The 18,608-nt window shown below is 44.6% G+C and overlaps 1 long non-coding RNA gene across 1 annotated transcript in view; it reads left to right on the forward strand.

Annotated features, from left to right (window-relative positions):
- The window catches only part of LOC129524622 (uncharacterized), a 187,169-nt gene that overhangs the window by 37,614 nt on the left and 130,947 nt on the right, over window positions 1-18,608 (forward strand). Inside the window, exons 2-3 of the long non-coding RNA XR_008668484.2 lie at window positions 9,315-9,415; window positions 9,955-10,021. This is a non-coding gene — a long non-coding RNA (uncharacterized lncRNA). The remainder of the gene's footprint in view (window positions 1-9,314; window positions 9,416-9,954; window positions 10,022-18,608) is intronic.

Genomic DNA, 18,608 nt, shown 5'->3' on the forward strand with positions numbered 1-18,608 from the left:
GAGAGCCCAAGGCTGAAGAGCCAAGTAATAGATTTTATTTTATTTTATTTATTTTTTGAGATGGAGTCTCTCTCTGTCACCCAGGCTGGAGTACAATGGTGTAATCTTGGCTCACTGCAACCTCTGCCTCGTGGGTTCAAGCCATTCTCCTGCCTCAGCCTCCCAAGTAGCTGGGATTACAGGCACACAACACCATGCCTGGCTAATTTTTGTATTTTTAGTAGAGACGGGGTTTCGCCATGTAGGCCAGGCTGGTCTCGAACTCCTGACCTCATGTGATTTGCCTGCCTCAGCCTTCCGGTGTTGGGATTACAGACGTGAGCCACTGCGCGCAGCCCAAGTAATAGTTTTTTTTGGTTTTCTTTTGTTAGAGTTGATTAAATTCAGTGGAGGAAATATTTATTGAGCACCTAATATGCATCAGAAACTATGTAAGGCTTTAGAACTTCATAGAGAACAAGGTATGATCCATTTCTTTAGGGGGCGATAATCTGGTAGAGAAGTTCTTCGTAAAAACAGACATAATATATTCATTATAGTCATTCTAGTGGTGACAGATAGCAAGGGAAGGAACTTCCAGCAGGAAAGGAAGGCAGATAAGGTGGCGTTTGATGTGGCCTTAGCCTCACATTTGAGTAGAACTCTGCCAGGGGGAGAAGGGAATGTATGGGCCTTCCAGGCAGAGGAAACAAAATTAGCAAAGGCAAAAAGGTGCAGAAGAACATGATGTGTTCGGGAACCAGAAAGCAGGCTGGAGATGTGGGGATGATGAGCGCAGTCAGGGGAGAGGAAGATAGAGAGGCAGGGCTGTAGACCTTGCTAAGGAGCTGGGCTTAATTGCATGTATTTTGGTGTGAGTGTTAGGGGGCTAGTAAAGGGGGCTCTTTATTAAATAGTCATGTTTGTGTTTTTGAAATATTATCCTGGAAACCATATGGAGGGCAAATACGCAGAGGGCAAGAATAAAATCAGGACGCATATTAGGAGATCAAGAAAGAGAGGCTAGAGGCTGGGCCATGGGATGGAACTGATGTCTGTCTGGATGTGGGCAGTGTGTGCAGTGTGTGAGAGGAAGGTTTTTTTTTTTTTTTTTCTTCAAGATATAGGGTCTTGTCTCACTCTGGTGTCCTGGCTGGAGTGCAGTGGCACAATCATAGCTCACTGCAGTCTCGACCTTCTAGGCTCAGAGGATCCTCCTGCTTCGGCCTCCCATGTAGCTGGGATTATAGACATGCACCAACATGCCTGGCTAATTTTTTTTCTTTCGTTTCATTTTTGTAAAGATGGGGTCTTGCTTTGTTGCTCAGGCTGGTCTTCAACTATTGGACTCAAGTGATCCTCCTGCCTCAGCCTCCCAAAGAGCTGGGATTATAGGCATGAGCCACTGCATTTGGCCAAGGATTATTCTTGGTTTTCTGCCTCAGATAAACTAGAGAAATACCAGTTTCTCCCTTTCCCCGCCCTCCCCCAAGTCCGCCTCAGTTGGACTGAGGTGGAATCCAGCTATCTGCTTTTATAACACCCAAATACATTTAGAGTAGAGTTTATTATTTTTTTCACAGAATAGTTTTTATTTTTTTAAAAATTTATTTTTATTGAAGTAAAATACACATATATAATTTACCATCTTTACCATTTTTAAGTGTTCAGTTTAGTGGTAATAAATACATTTATATTGCAAAAGTTTATTTTTAAGTATTTCTTATGGAGGCCTCTAAGAACTCACTGTATCTTAAAGTGTGTTCCTAAACCACCTGCTCAGAAGTTATCTCACGTGACTTTTATTATTATTATTATTACTTTTTCCAAATCCCAAGAACCTGCGAATTATATGACTTTTATAAAAGCAGATAGCTGCATCCCACCCCAGCCCAACTGAGGCAGACTTGGGGGAGGTGAAGGAAAGGGGGAAAGTGGTATTTTTGGAACTTACTAAGGCAGAAAACCAAGAATGATCCTTGGCCAGACACGGAGGCTTATGCTTGTAATCCCAGCACTTTAGGAGACTGAGGCAGGAGGATCACTTGAGCCCAGGAGTTCAAGAGCAGCCTGGGCAACACAGTGAGACCTTGACTCTATACAACAAACAAAAAACACCCCAGTTCGGAAATGGGGAACATCACCAGCATCCCCTGGAAGCCCCATCTATGTCTCTTGGTCACTACCTTTTTTCCTGTCCCCTGGCCTGCCCCCAGCAGAACCACAATGAGGATTTTTTATTTTGTTTTGAGATGGAGTCTTACTCTGTTGCCCAGGCTGGAGTGCAGTGACACGATCTTAGCTCACTGCAACCTCTGCCTCCCAGGTTCAAGTGATTCTCCTGCCTCAGCCTCCGGAGTAGCTGGGACTACAGACATGTGCCACCATGCCCGGCTAATTTTTGTATTTTTAGTAGAGACGGGGTTTCACCATATTGGTCAGGCTGATATGGAACTCCTGACCTCAGGTGATTCACCCGCCTCAGCCTCCTGCAGTGCTGGGATTACAGGCATGAGCCACCGTGCCTGGCCCACAATGAGGATTAAAAAAAAAAAATTGAAAATGTAGGCTGGCATGGCACGCCTGTAATCCCAGCTACTTGGGAGGCTGAGGCAGGAGAATTGCTTGAACCTGGAAGGCGGAGGTTGCAGTGCTGCTAAGATCATGCCATTGCACTCCAGCCTGGATGACAGAGTGAGACCCTGTCTCAATAATAATAATAATAATAATAATAATAAAATAAAGTTAAAAAATTGCAAATGTATATGAAATAAAATCAAATCTTCCTTTATTTCTCTCTTTCCAATTTAGATTATTTTTTCCTCACCTTCCTAATATGGTCAAGTGTAGGAGTCCTAAAACAGTCTTTATTTCAATATATGCAGTAGTAACAAAATGTGATTTGGGCTGTCCTTAGCTTTAATTGTGTCTATATAAACTAAGCTGTGGTGGTTTATCAATCACTTCTGTAGCTTTTTGTAGCTTATACAGCTGTGAGCTTAGAGAAAGTCCATTTATCTTAAGAGAAGTATTTGCTTTTTTGTAAACAGTGGTGTGTATATCCTGAACCATTTAATGGGAGGAAGGAGAAGAGAAAAGGATAAATTGTAGAGCCTGGAAGTTTAATGTTGACTTATTTAGGTTCTGGGAGTCATTAGAGGCTTGAAGAGCTGTTTAGCAGGCCCTCTTTTTGAAGCTGCTGTTTTTAACAGGCTGTTAGAATTGCAGGCTCTGGCCTTACCTTATACATGCAACACTTTCATTTGTGGAAGAAAGGAGTTGTGTGGAGAGAGGGCCTGCTTAGATGAAAGACGGGATGACCCAGATGTCTGGTCAGGTAGAGTGAGCGGTGTTAGGAGAGTTTGGTTGGACGATGTTAGGTGTTAGGAAAATTTGGAAAGGCTGGAGAATTGGCAGAAAGGCAGCAGCCTCCCACCTCTGCCATCCTGAAGGCACGCTGGGCCCCACCTCTCCCAGTTCGTGTCAAGGTTTACAAGGGTCAGTGTGTTTGTGCTGTACTTGGCATTTTCACAAATTACTCTGTAGTTGTTTTTATTATTTTTATTCCAACTGTTGCTCCGGGGACTTTCTGGCAGCCAGGACTTCCAGGCCAGCTTGGAATCCCTTGCTAATTGACTCAAGCCATGAAAAGGTGCCGTCAAGGCTGCCTTGAACTCTTGCCTGTTCTAGCGCTGGACAAATCCCAGGCATGCACCACAGGAAAAGCAATAATGAGACTCACACCTCCAAGTTTACAGTGCAAAACTTTGCCTGTTCAGGTGTTAAGTGCAGGGGTGAGGTGCAAGCCCAGTGGAACCACGTTGGAAGAGTAAACAGACCTTGAGAATGTGCTTCCTCCTGGGTCCTAAGCAAGGAAGCCAGACTAGGGAGGAGGGATCACAGCGTTTCCGTCAAAGCCTGCAGTTAATAGCGTCAAGTTGACCCAAATAAATTCACAGATATCTGTTACTCCCTGTGTTTTCACTTCACACCAGTTCTCCACAGATGCGACTCGGCTTGGGGGAAACTTGCCAAGAGGTCTCAGTGAGATTTTTCCTGTGAAGCTATTAGTTTTATGCCACTTCATAGAGAGAAGAATATAAAAGTAACCTTAAGAAGGTCTAGGGTGAAGGGGTACCATTATCAGGGTGTAACTGATGTGTATTGCCACTGAAACATTTTCTGGTTTCATATTATTTAAAAGCTATGGCAAAGGCACCGTCAATGGAGCAAAATACTTATTGACTTTTGTGAAACATCCCCTGATAGTAGAGTTTTAAAAAAGTGTTATAGCAACTGTTGTGTGAAATTGACTCTTATCTCCTCCAGTATAAGGTATAATCAGACTATCTTTCATTGATAAATTTTAATACTTTAACATAGACCTAAATCCAAGCATACCCCTTAAAGTTATATCTTAAAGAAGGGTGTCTAGGCCAGGCATGTTGGCTCATGCCTATAATCCCAGTGCATTGGGAGGCTGAGGAGAGAGGATTGCGTGACGCCGTGAGTTCAAGACCAGCCTGGCTAGCATGGTGAGACCCTTCCTCAGCAAAAAAAGAAATTTAAAATAAAAAGAAGGTGGTCTATTAGGTTTTTATTTGTTTAGCAGGAGAGATGAGTCAGTTGAAATCAGAAAACAGTGTGTTCACAAGGCTTGGAAAGATTGTCTCAAAATGTAATCCTGGTACAGGGTGTGGTGGGTGGGGAGCCATGGCAGATGGAAGCAAAAGCCATAAATTAAAACAGATTTAAGAGACTTATCAACTAAATGCAAGTGTAGACCTTGTTTGGATCCTGATTTGAACAAGCCAACTATAAAACAAACACAACATGAGACACTTCGGTGTGAACCCAAAAGTATCTGAGACAGGTCTCAGTTGATTTACAAAGTTTATTTTGCCAAAATTAAGGGCACGCCCATGACACAGCCTCAGGAAGTCCTGAGGACATGTGCCCATGGTGGTCGGGGTACAGCTAGCTTTTATGCATTTAGGGAAACACGATACATCCATCAATACATGTGAAGATTTACATTGGTTTGATCTGGAAGGGCAGGACAGCTCAAAGTAGGGGGGCTTCCAGGTCATAAGTAGATTTTATTTATTTTTGAGATGGAGTCTCGCTTTGTTGCCTAGGCTGGAGTGCAGTGGTACAATCTTGGCTTACTGCAACCTATGCCTCCAGAGTTCAAGGAATCCTCCCACCTCAGCCTCCTGAGTAGCTAGGATCACAGGCATGCGCCACCACACCCGGCTAATTTTTTTTTTTTATATTTTTAGTAGAGATGGGGTTTCATCATGTTGGCCAAGCTGGTCTTGAACTCCTGACCTGAAGTGGTCTGCCCACTTGGGGCTCCAAAGTGCTGGGATTACAGCTGTGAGCCACCATGCCCAGCCTAGATTTTAGAATTTTCTAATTGGCAATTGGTTGAAAGAGTTATTGTCAATAGATAGGAATATCTGGGTTATGATAAAGGGTTGTGGAAACCAAGGTTTTATCATGCTGCTGAAGCCTCCAAGTAGCAGGCTTCAGAGAGAATAGATTGTAAATGTTTCTTTTCAGACTTAAGCTCTGTTTTGATGTTAATGATGGAGGATATAATGAGACATGTTTGACCCCCTCTTCCATTATGGCCTGAACTAGTTTTTTGGGTTAACTTTGAAATGCCCTTGGCTGGGAGGAGGGGTCCATTTGGATGGTTGGGGGGGGCCTTAGAATTTTATTTTTGGTTTACATAGGGAAATAAGTACACAGGGATATTTGATGAAATTAAGGGATTTAAAAAATTTGGATAGTAGTAATGTTAAGAGATTATTTTTAAGAGATATGTATTACAGATGAGGTATTTATAGATGAAATGACGTGATATCTGTGATATCCGAAATTAAAAAAAATATATCCCAAAGTTTCAAGGTAGGGGTTAAATGTATGTGGGCAGGAAGGGAGGTTAGAGATGAAATGAAATTGGCCTTGATGATTGTTGAAGATGAGCAATAGATACAGGAGTGATGGGTTCATGATATTACTCTTTCTATTTCTCTTTATTTGAGACAGGGTCTCGCCATGTTGCCCAAGGTGGAGTGCAGTGGCGTGATCATGGCTCACTGCAACCACGACCTCTCTGGCTCAAGCAGTCTTTCCACCTCAGCCTGCTGAGTAGCTGGAACCACAGTTGTGTGTCACCATTCTGGCGAATTTTTTTCTTTTTTCCAGAGATGGGGTCTCAACCATGTTGCCCAGGCTGGTCTCGAATTCCTGGGCTCAAAGGATCCTCCCACCTCAGTCTCCCAAAGTGCTGGGATTACAGACGTGAGTCACTGTGCCCAGCTCTCTCTACTACTCTGTGTTGAAAATTTTTATTATGCAAATTTAAAAAGGAAGGACCTAAATGGATGCTTACCTCTGTTAACTTTCTTTGGTAGGGGAGGGAAAAAGTAATAAGGGTTTCCTCTCAAGTTGGGCATATAATTTTTACCTTTATTAAATTCACAATCGGACAAATCTCATTAGGCTCTTTGTAACCCTATGATTCTTTGAGTATACAATTCTGTTAAGTTGTGATCAGTTAACATACTGGTCATAATAATCATTAGCAGTAGTCCCACACTGGAGTTAGAGGGGCAGAAAAGGAAGGGACTATTTGCTGACTTTTTATGCCAAGGGAGGAACATGGTCTGAATATTTGTAATGGGGTGGGGATTGTGGGACAACAGAGTGTTATACTTCTGGGCACTTACATAAATGTGGGTGAGAGAATAGTTATGGTTTGTGTGGTAAAGCTCATTTTAAGGAAACTCTACCTCTGTATTAGTCTGTTCTCAAACTGCTATAAATAAATACTTGAGACTGGGTAATTTATAAAGAAATGAGGTTTAATTGGCTCATTTGGGAGGCCTTAGCCTCCCAAAGTGCTGGGATTACAGGCATAAGCCACCACATCCTGCCTGCCTCCTTTCAATTCTTTGAATATTCTCAGCCCTCTGCCACCTCAGGGCCTTTGCACACCCCATTCCCTGGGCCTGGATCACCCTTGCCCAGCTCTTCACATGCTGGCTTGACCCTCTTCCTCCAAGTCTCAGTTAAAATTTCCTTTCTTAGACAGAATTAGTAAAGGCCTTCCTTTATTAATTCATCTAGTTTCTCCTGATATTCTCTTCCTTTATTGGCTTCATGGCACTTACTACAACTTGTAATCCTGTTTGTGAGTTTGCTTAAGATTTGTCTCCCGACTAGACCGGAAGCTCCAAGGAAACAGAAATCTTAGCTTTCTTAATAAGGACATGGCAGAGGGCCTAGCATACTGGAAGCCACCAACTGCCAATTTTATTTTTAAGATCAAACAAAATCTTAACCTCAAAGGGTTCACAGTATAATAGAAGAAATTTGTATACAAATATGTAATTTCCATGAAGTTAAATTGCCATGGACAGAAGGCGCTAATGGATCACAAAGCTCACAGTGTCAGATAAAAGAAATGGCACCTCATTTTATTGATCCAACAGCCTCTAAGTCCCATGAGGTACTGTGAACCCCCAAAATCTGAGACAGATCTCAGTCAATTTAGGAAGTATATTTTGCCAAAGTTAAGGACGCATGTTGGTGACACAGCCTCAGGAGGTGCTGACATGTGCCCAAGGTGGCTGGAGCACAGCCTGGCTGCCTTCTGCCATGACTGTAAGCTCCCTGAGGCCTCCCCAGAAGCTGATGCTGCTATGCTTCCTGTAACATGGTGAAACCCTGTCTCTACATACAAAGAATACAAAAACTACACAGGCATGGTGGTGCTCATCTGGTAATCCCAGCTACTCAGGAGGCTGAAGTGGGAAGATTCATTGAGCTCAAGAGGTTGAGGCTGCAGTGAGCTGTGGTCATGCCATTGCACTCCAGCCTGGGTGCCAGAGTGAGAAACTGCCTTGGGGGAAAAAAAAAATAAAGGAGGCAATATGAAACCAGTGTTGTGGGAAAGGGAATTAAAATGTAGGAGTAGCATATAGGACCTTCTGGAGAAAAGTTAAGTGTTTTGAATTTTATCCTAAAGGCAATAATATGCCGTGGTAAGGATGGTAGAAAGAGACGTTGGCTTTGTCTGGTTTCCCCTGGAAGAAGACCAAGTCAAAGTAGTCTGTTTGGGAGGTGGTGTAAGGAAGCATCAATAGAAGAGTGGGAAATTGAGGCAGGAGAGGGAAGAAATCCAACAAAGGATGAGTTATAAATCAAGTTATCACTGTGGATAACTGAAGCTTAATCCCTCTGAAGAGTTCTGGGAACCACTTTAGAATGTACCCCTCAAGTTATCCCACTTGAGTTTGAGAGAACTGGGATATGTATTTATTTGTTATTTATTTATTATTTATTTTTTTGAGACGCAGTTTCACTCTGCCGCCCAGGCTGGAGTGCAGTGGCACAATCTCGGCTCACTGCAACCTCTGCCTACCGGGTTCAAGTGATTCTTGTGCCTCAACCTCCTGAGTAGCTGGGGTTACAGGCACATGCCACTATGCCCAGCTAAATTTTGTATTTTTAGTAGAAATGGGGTTTTGCCATGTTGGCCAGGCTGGTCTTGAATTCCTGACCTCAAGTGATCTGCCCACCTGGGCCTCCCGCAGTGCTGGGATTACAGGCATGAGCGACTGCACCCGGCTGATATTTATTTATTTATTTATTTATTTTGTTTATTTTAGAGATAGGGTCTGGCTCTGTTGCCCAGCCTACAGTGCAGTGGCACGATCATAGCTAACCTCAGCCTGGAACTCCTGGGCTCAAGTGATCCTTCCATCTCAGCCTCCCCAATAGCTGGGACCCCAGATGGGCACCACACCTTGCTAATTTTGTGTATGTATATATATATATGTGTGTATATATATATATGTGTGTGTGTGTGTGTGTGTGTGTATATATATATATATATTTTTTTTTTTTTTTTTTTTTTTCAGAGACAGAGTCTTGCTGTGTTTTCCAGGCAAATTTCAAACTCCTGGCCTGAAGTGGTCCTCCCACCTCAGCCTCCCAAAGCGTTGGGATTACAGGTGTGAGCCACTGCAACTGGCCCAGAACTGGAGTATTTATATACCCAATCCTGTAAGCCATTGCTTGAGGTCTGGGAGACAAGAAAATGTCTTGTGAGGCACAAGCAGGTATTTCTAGCCTGCTGCAAGGGGTAGACAAAACAGCTTCTTTACCAGAGAAAATCTTCTGGCAAAGAAATATGGGTTCTGCTGTCGGAAGTCAGGTTAGTGAGTACTGAAGTGGTAAAGGTAAAGATATGTGGCAGATAGTGACTGCTGCAAACATGACCCAGTTTAGAAGTTAATACTTCTCTTTCATTCTTTCAGTGAATAAACCAGCAGACCAATTCAGAGCCCATTTCAGTGGTGCAGGTGAGAGGTGTTAGAGACCTGGACAAGGTGGTGGCAGATGAAGATGGAGAGAAGAGGTGGGTCTCAGATTTATGTTGGACATGGTATCAATATCTTGGTGATGGTTTCAACATGGGGCATGAGGTAAAAGGGAATTTCTGGCCTAAATATTTGGGTGGGCCGTGGTGCCATTTACTGAAATCAGATAACTGGGAGAAGGATGAGTTTGGGTCACATATTATAAATGACATCAGTTGGCACAGTTGTGTGACTTTCTCCAGCAATGCTGAGCTGGCATAGAGGAAGTAGGTCTCAGATTTCATTCATAAGCAAAGGTTTGCTGTGTGTGTGCAATAGGGGAGAGAGGGCAAGGGAGTTGAAGACATTTACAAGGGAATGGTTAGCACAATGTTGGACTAAGGACTCTAAATTCATAGACAGGAAAATGAAAGCAGGAATGAGCAGTTGGTCACAGAAAAGATGGTAGGATGTAAGCTGGAGGAATAGGAGTGTGTGGTCTTATTCACCTTGGTAGACATAGCTCCTGGCACATAGTAAAAGCTCAATGAATATTTGTAATGAAGCTGAAGTAATTATATATATTTTATTTTTTTAGAGATAGGATCTCGCTATGTTGCCCAGGCTGACTTCCTGCCTCATGCATCCCTCACCAAGCTTAACAGGTAATTACTGACCTGAGGGTGGGTGATAGATTGAATCACACATTTCTCCAGTTCGCTAGTTCTTGGATTCAGCAGTCTTTTTGAGTGAGTCCATTGTATTTCTCTCTTCAATTTCTTTCCCTTAAGGGTCAGCACACAAGAAATTCTCTGCTTCCAGTCTCCAGTGGGGTATAAATAAGAGTTTCTGATGCCCACTCCTGAAGTTACTCTGTGCTTGTGGGAAGGTGGATCTACTATGGACTGATCTCTGGATATTTCATTCATTCATTTAGCCATCCATTCATTCATTTATCTGTTCATTCAATAAGTCCTCACTAATAACCTACTACGTGCCTACCCTCAGGCTTTTGAGGTTTAGAGATAACAAAATGAATGGATGAGTAGATGGCCAAAAAAGTTTTGGTTATTAGGGAGCTACAAATAGCACCAGAGTTTCTGAATGTGAACTTTTTGGCTCTCCGCCCTTCATACACAGTTATATTGAGACTAAAGGAGGGAAAAAGCTTTTATTCTTTTGCCTGCTGTGTTGTTTTACAATTTTATAAAAATGTACAATGCTCTGAAGAAGCTCAGGCAGAAAGAAATCTTTCTATGGTATCTAAAAATGTACAGATCTATCTCTCTAAGAGCCATGGTGGGGTCAGCAGTTGCGCCCCCATAAAGAGTGGGTTGCAGGGTTTCACCCCTTTAACGTTTTTAAAGCCACTGAGGTGTTATTTTTTAGAATGGTTTTACCTATTTAAGGGTAATGCTCATCAACCCTTCTTCAGAATTTGTGCAATCTTCCATGAGAGACAAGTCATTTAATTTCTAGAATCAGCCCTGTATATTGTTTTCCTAAACTGTCTGCCACCCCCAGGCAATCTGTGAAGAAGAAATCTCTCCTCAAAGTAAAGGAAACCAGGCTTTCAGGTACTTTACTGTTGCAGGCCGGAGGGGACAAGTCTCAGAGGGATTCACTGAGTACCCAGCACGGTGGGGTGCATGATAGATGCTCAGCAGATTCTTGTTTGACTTACGGATTGACAAAAATTTCACGAGGGCTGCAGTGTGTCCCCAGCGCCTAGTATAGGGCCTCCTACTTTGTAGGTGCTCCATGAAGATGTTTATAGAATGAATGCACAAGTGAAGATTACAGGGGAAGACTGAGCTTTGGAAATCCTGCAGTGTGCTCTAGAGTTGACTCATTTGATTCTTTGGAGGAAAAAACAAACTTTTTTTCCTCTCTCTACTCTCACTCAACACTGCACACTTCCATGGGGAGAAGTGTGTGTGGGGGTGGGGTGAAGAAATCTGTACATACCAAGCAACACTCCAGCACAGCCCTGCTGGGCATCCTTTACTTCAGTTCAATTAGCCACAGATGAAGGGCTCAGTCCCACAAGACTGCTTCCCACCTCACATGCCAATCCCAAATGGTCACCTATACTTCTGGTTTTGTTTGTTTGTTTGTTTTTGTTTTTGGGACAAGGTCTCATTCTGTAGCCCAGACTGGAGTACAGTGGTGCAATCATGGCTTGCTGTAGCCTTGAACTCCCGGGCTCAAGCAATCCTCCGACATCAGCCCCCCAAGTAGCTGGGACTACAGGCATATGCCACCATGCCCAGCTAATTTTTGTAGTTTTAGTAGAGATGGGGTTTTGCCATGTTGCCCAGGCTGGTCTTGAACTCCTAGGCTCAAGTGATCCTCCCGCCTTGGCCTCCCAAAGGGCTGAGATTATAGGCATGAGCCACTAGGCCCGGCCGTCGCCTATACTTCTGAACTGCTGACTGTAAATCATGGTTCTCCTTATCCCTCCTTGGGTTTGATTAATTTGCTAGGATGGCTTACAAAACTGAGGAAAACTCGTTTATCACTTTATTATAAAGGATATTACAGGGTGAGCGAGGTGGTTCACACCTGTAATCCCAGCACTTTGGGAGGCCAAAGCAGGCGGATCACCTGAGGTCAGGAGTTCAAGACCTGCCTGGCTAACATGGTGAAACCCCATCTTTACTAAAAATACAAACAAAAATTAGCCAAGCATGGTGGTGGGTGCCTGTAATCCCAGCCACTCGGGAAGCTGAGGCAGGAGAATTGCTTGAACCCAGGAGGTGGAGGTTGCAGCGGCCAGCCAAGATCATGCCACTGCACTCCAGCCTGGATGGAAGAATCGCATAGATATGTGAGAAGGAGCATGGAGATTCCATGCCCTCGGGCACCACCCTCCAACCATCTCCACAAGCTCCACAGTCCTAAAGCTTTCAAATTTTATTGTACAACAGGTTTTATAGAACTTTACCTCCAGCTTCTTCTCCTTTCTTTCCCAGAGATCTGGATGGAGCTGCAAGTTCCAGCCCTTAGATCACTTGGTCTTTCTGGTGACAGCCCCCATCCTGAGGCTCTCCAGGGGCCCTACCCTAAGTCACCTCATTAGCATAAACTCAGGTGTGGTCCAAAGGGGCTTATTATGAATAGCAAAATACACTCCTGTAACTCAGGAAATTATTCCAAGGGTTTCAGGAGCACCAAATATATTTGATATTATACCAGAATTCCCCTCTGGCTCTGAACAGTAATATGAAATGATTTTAGATTATTTTTGCTTGTGTTCTGCATTCTTTTGGGAAGAAAGGGAAGAGGTTAGGAGGCAGTCCTCCTCAGCCAGTACACCAATCTGACCTGCTCCTCCTTCTGAGATGGGAAAAGTTGCCTTGTCCCCCTCGCAGAGCATGCCATGGGGCTGTGACTCGCTTCTTCAGTGCCCCCCGCTGCTCAAACCTCTAGGGGGAGCAGGCAGATGAGCAGGTTGTGGGGCTCTGACCCCACGGCAGCGTCTGGGGGTGAATGTTTACAGCTCCTGAAGCCCCAGTGGGGCGTGTGTTACAGTGTGCTCTTTTAGTTTTGCTATCTGTAGGCGGCTTGTGTTAATCAGCTCAATTAGACACTCTGCCTTATTGCAAGGACAGAGGGCTTTTCGTCTTGGGGTTCTTGCCTTAGTGTATCGGAAAAATTGCATCACATGTGGGCACAGTTAAGTGTTTTGAATTTTATCCTACATACAAAAATACATGGAGAATGAGTGCAGGGTTTTATTGAACGGTGGAAGTAGCTCTCAGCAGATGGATGGGGAGCCAGAAGGGGGACAGAGTGGGAAGGTGGTTTTCCCTGGAGTCTGCTGCTCAGTAGCCAGACTCAACTCCAACCATCCCGGCCAAATTCCTCTGGCTTCCTTGTTCCACCGGTGGATGGCCTGCCAGGGTCTGCTGGAACCTGCCAGTATGTTCTGCCCGTGTGCTCCTCTTGACGTCCAGCTGCTTGTGTCTCTACCCACTAGGGTTTCGGGGGCTTTTATAGGCACAGAATGGGGGCATGGCGGGCCAGGGTCATCTTGGAAAATGCAACATTTGGGTGTGAAAACAGGAGTGCCTGTCCTCACCTAGGTCCGTGGGCACAGACCCAAGGGTGGCTCCGTCGCCAGGGACCCCACCCTTCTCCTCCCAGCACTTCCCTGTCCCTGCTCCCATATCACTTCTTCATTCTCTACCTTGTGGAATGTGCCGCTTCAACCATCACTGAAGTAAAAACCTCCGGTTTAGTTGTTACTCCTTTCCCTCATGCAAGAGTGCCATGACCCAAACTACAGAGGGGCAGCTGTAAGGAGAGTGAGTACCAGAAAGTCAGGAGCATGGTTCGTGAGAAGAGGAAGAAGATCGGGGAAAAAGAAGAACATCGTTTTATTTCTTTCTTTCTTTCTTTTTTTTTTGAGCCAGAGTCTCGCTCTGTCACCCAGGCTGGAGAGCAGTGGTATGATCTCTGCTCGCTGCAACCACTACCTCCCGGGTTCAAGTGATTCTGGCACCTCAGCCTCCTGAGTAGCTGGGATTACAGGCGTGCACCATGACGCCAGGCTAATTTTTGTATTTTTATTAGAGACAGAGTTTTACCATGTTTGGCTATGCTGGTCTTGAACTCCTGACCTGAAGTGATCTGCCCACCTTAGCCTCCCAAAGTGTTGAGATTACCGGCAAGATGGAGTCTTGCCACATTGCCCAGGCTGGTCTTGAACTCCTGGATGCAAGCCATCCTCCCACCTCAGCCTCCCAAAGTGCTGGGATTCCAGGCATGAGCCACCGTGCCCAGTAAAGAACATTATTTCCTGAGCCTTTCAGACAACCTCCGCTGTTACATGCAGCGTGGTTTGTCTTGACTCATGTTGGGGGAGGGCTTGCTTACCACTCATGATGTTGCTTCAATGTAGCAGGGCCTTGTATTACAGTAATATTCTGGACTTTCCATATCCTTTGACTCACCCCTCCCAGGAGAAGATGGGTGACTTAATAGAATGATGAGTTTCGTAGAGGGAAGTGAGTTGTGTGGCTCAATTCCTCCCTCTCATGGGCCTGGCCAGCCAGCAGAGAGCCCCTATCCTGCTCTGCTCCAGTACCACTTACCTTTGCCTCTGCTGGGGGCCTGCAGGCCTCCAAAGCTGCCTGTGACTGGGTGGGTGAGTCTGTCTGATTCTGGGATTTAGTATTAGAAAGCTGACTCTCGCTGCACACCTACAGCCTATCTCCCCACCCAGCCTTTATGAGTAATACGGGTGGTGTTTCATCTCCATCTGCCTGACTCTTGTGACTGTCTCAATTGGTTCCAAGCTTGGGTGGAAAAGGGACTTCTTCAAATCTCAACAGCTGAAGTCTAGTACTTGAGTAGGAGTCGGGGCTGATCTGGCTGAACAGGCCAGGAAGAAACAGACTGCATTTCCTTGGCTCAGCCGTTACACAGTTTGCACTGGACAAATCCCATTTTCTTCTTGTGCCTGCCTTGAGGACTGCCAAGCACTCCCTGACAGTTGCTGCTCCCTTCCCTCCATGGGAGGTTAGCCTTTGCTGCTGCTGTTTGGCTGTAGCAGCTGCAGACCTTTCTGCCAGCATCTTCTGCTTGACTAACACCATAGATGGGGAAGGAGACTTCAGGAACAAAGAGCTAGAAGAGCGGGCAGAGGCTGGGCATTGTGGCTCACACCTATAATCTGAGCACTTCGGGAGGCCAAGGCAGGAGGATTGTTTGAGACCTGAAGTTCAAGACCAGCTTGGGCAACATAGTGTGACCCCTGTCTCTACAAAAAGTACAAAAATTAGCTGGGCGTGTTGGTGCACACTTATAGTACCAGCTACTCAGGAAGCTGAATGAGGGAGGAGGATTGCTTGAGCCCAGGAGGTCGAGGCTGCTGTGAGCTATGATCATGCCACTGGACTCCAGCCTGGGCAATACAGCAAGACTGTCTCAAAAAGAAAAAAAATTCAATGTCAAAAGAGACAAGGATGGGACTGTTTTCACATTTCTGCTGTCCTCACGGTTAGTTCTTTGAATCAAATCCCTCTTCCAACTTGGGATCTAATTTCCTTGGAAAGAGGGTATATGGAAAGCAAGAAGTTGAGGACCAGGGTCCTTTTTCTGACCACATTGCTGGCTGTGTGGCCTGGAGCACCACCCTCCTTCCTCTGCCTGAGATTCACTGCATATTAAGTACAGGTTGGGGGTGTGCTACATCGGTTCCTCTTAGTTTTGTAGAAGTACACTCTCATTAGAGTGCACAATCTATATTGAGTATGCACTGTGTGCTTGGCACTCTATTGGGTGCTATGAGGGACACAGGAGTGAGCCCTTCACAATTGCCTGGCATCTCTGGTAAGGGATGTCAGCTGCAAGCTTCGGAGAAGCTGCTCCTTAAGAATGGGACAGATAAAGTACTATGGAATTTTGATAAACCAGAACTGATCTCTAAAACTTTCTATTTAAGTCATCAAGCATTTACCAGACAAATTTCTTCAGGGGAGGGCCCCATACGACTCTTATCTGGTTCTCACCTTGCCTATCCCAGGGAAGGTAGTGGATATGTATTGACTGTGTTGGCACCCATTATTTACAAAACACTGTGCTTAAATTGTGGTTAGGCAGGGACATGTATGGAGAAGGTTTTGTGCTCACCACAACCCTGTGATAGAAAGATCTGACTTAAGATTCTTAAATTGTGTTTCTTAAGTATTTACCTTGGTCCTGTTTTCTTTTCTTCTCTTCTCTAATGACTTCTTTTCTTTTTTCTTTTCTTTCTTTCTCTTTCTTCCCTCTTTTCTTTTCTTTCTTTCATCTCTCTCTCTCTCTCTCTTTCTCTTTTTCTGTTTTCTCCTCATGTGAGCTTTTTCTCTCCCTCCAAAACCAGTCAGATGGCTACGTCTAATGGGCCTGTGGTTCTCTTGCTAGAAACACAGCACTTTGTAAAACTTGTTTTGTATTAGATTCCCTTAAATGTCTACATGTGGCACATGAGCAGGAGGGCAGTGACATCCACAGAAGGCCTCAAGGCTGGAAAGGATGGTCTTCAAGTGTGAAGTGCCAAGTGAACAGCAGGGAGCTCTGCCCCAACTCTTGCTATGCATGGATGGGGACTCCTGAGGGGAAGGCAAAATGGCTCTTGGTCTCTGGTGCATGCATTTGGGTCTGAGCAGCACTTATTCCTACTATTGTTATTAATAATTTTTTTTTGAGACAGAGTTTTCCTCTTTTTGCCCAGGCTGGAGTGCAATGGTGCGATCTCAGCTCACTGCAACCTCCACCTCCTCGGTTCAAGCCACTCTCCTCCCTTAGTCTCCCGAGTAGCTGGGATTACAGGTGCATGCCACCATGTCCGGCTATTTTTTTTTTTTTAAATTTTAGTAGAGATGGGGTTTCACCCTGTTGGCTGTTGGCCAGGGTGGTCTTGAACTCCTGACCTCAAGTGATCTACCCACCTCGGCCTCCCAAAGTGCTGGAATTACAGATGTGAGCCACCGTGCCTGGCCTGTTTGTTTTTTGCCTTGTTTTGAGAACAGGGTCTTATTCTGTTATTCTTAGGCTGTGTGCATTGGCACCATCATAGCTCACTGCAGCCTCGAACTCATGGGCTCAAGTGATCCTCCTGCCCCAGCTGCTGGAACCACAGGCGCACACCACATGCCCAGCTTGTTATTGATGTTTCTGATAATCTAGGCAGCTAAAATTTGTATCAGCCTTAAGAACTTACAGACAGGACTGTAAGATGTGAGAAGGTATTAATATGGTCATTTACAGAGGCTCTGAGAGTCTAGGCCTTTTGGCCTGGCCTGTTGACTCCAATCTCAGTGTTATTCCACAGCCCCAGAGTTTCAAGATAGCAAGAAGCTTCTCCTCCCTTCCCTCCATCCTCATAAGTCATCTGCCTTGGAGGACCTAAAGCCTTGGATTTTCCAGACTATTCCACAGCTTCTTGGAGATAAGCTCATGAGAATTGCCTTGAAACACACACACAGTGATTTTTGTGCTAGATACTTACTTTTTGGTATTTCCTGCTGGAGCTGGGCTTGGGTGGAGTTCCCTTTAGAAGCGCCAGAGTTTTCCTGTTTGTGCAGTTAATTTTCAAAACCTTAAATAAACTCTGTTATGTGTTCAGAATAATAACAACTCAACAACTATTCATTAAGCACCTACTATGAGCCTGGCACTGCTCTAGCAGCTGGGGATACAACAGTGACCTCAGCTGACCCTGCTTTCAGAGAGCTCTCAGTCTGGTCTGGGACACAGATTAGTAAACAGGCATTTGCCTTCCACGTGGTAAATGCCAAGAAGGACAAAGTCCAGGGTGTTGGGGACGGGAGGTGTGGTACAAATAGCAGGCAGCCAACCCAATCTCAGAAGTGACAGGGCTTGAAGGGGGGAGAGGGGTGTGTGGTGTGCCAGGAGAGACTTCCCAGAGCCAGAGACAGCTAAACTGCATGCTAGATATAAGAAACTATTTCTTGTAGAATCTGTTCTCAATTACCTGCAAGTAGATTATTCCGGCAACTTGTAAGAAAACTTTTTTCAAGTCTCTTTACAGTGGCTTGAGCATCTCAACTTCCTCTATTTATGCTGCACGTTAATGCAGAGGCATCCAATCTAATGTAGGTGGAGGCACAAACTGGAGAGCCTCCTTGCAGGAAGGTTTGGGATTAGGCGAATCACTGCATTTCCTGCTCGGAAAAAGGAGATGGAAGAAGTGAAGTTAGGCAAGATAAGCAAAGTGCTTCCTGGATACAAGTAATTCAGGTCTTTATAGGAAACTTTATTATTTCATTCGAAGTGTCTTTTTGGGATGTCAAGCAGGTACATCTCTGTTCCAGTTACATAAAGCAACAAAACACATTCCAGGGCCACCAGATGTAAATGACTTGTGCATTATTCTCTTTTTAGATTTTCCTTGCCATTGTTCCCCTCCACTAGTACACATGATAAAGACCAACTTCTTGCCAAAAGAAAAAATAGGGGGTGGGGTTGGGGAACAACACAAAGGCTTCTGCGTGTCTGATCTTTGCTGTTTCTTATGGTTAGTCTTGGATCTACTTTTGACCTCTTGGTCGGGCAATAAAATGCCTATTTGTTTAATTTTAAAATCAACTTTATTGAGGTATAATTTACATACAATAAGTGCACCCATTTCAAGCATATAGTTCTATGAATGTTGAACAAGTATACACCACTGTAAACAACTCCATAACCAAGACATTTATTTTCTTTCTCTTTCTTTCTTCCTTCCTTCCTTCTTTCCTT

This window comes from Gorilla gorilla, chromosome 13, assembly GCF_029281585.2.
Source record: "Gorilla gorilla gorilla isolate KB3781 chromosome 13, NHGRI_mGorGor1-v2.1_pri, whole genome shotgun sequence".
Classification (NCBI taxonomy): Eukaryota; Metazoa; Chordata; class Mammalia; order Primates; family Hominidae; genus Gorilla; species Gorilla gorilla.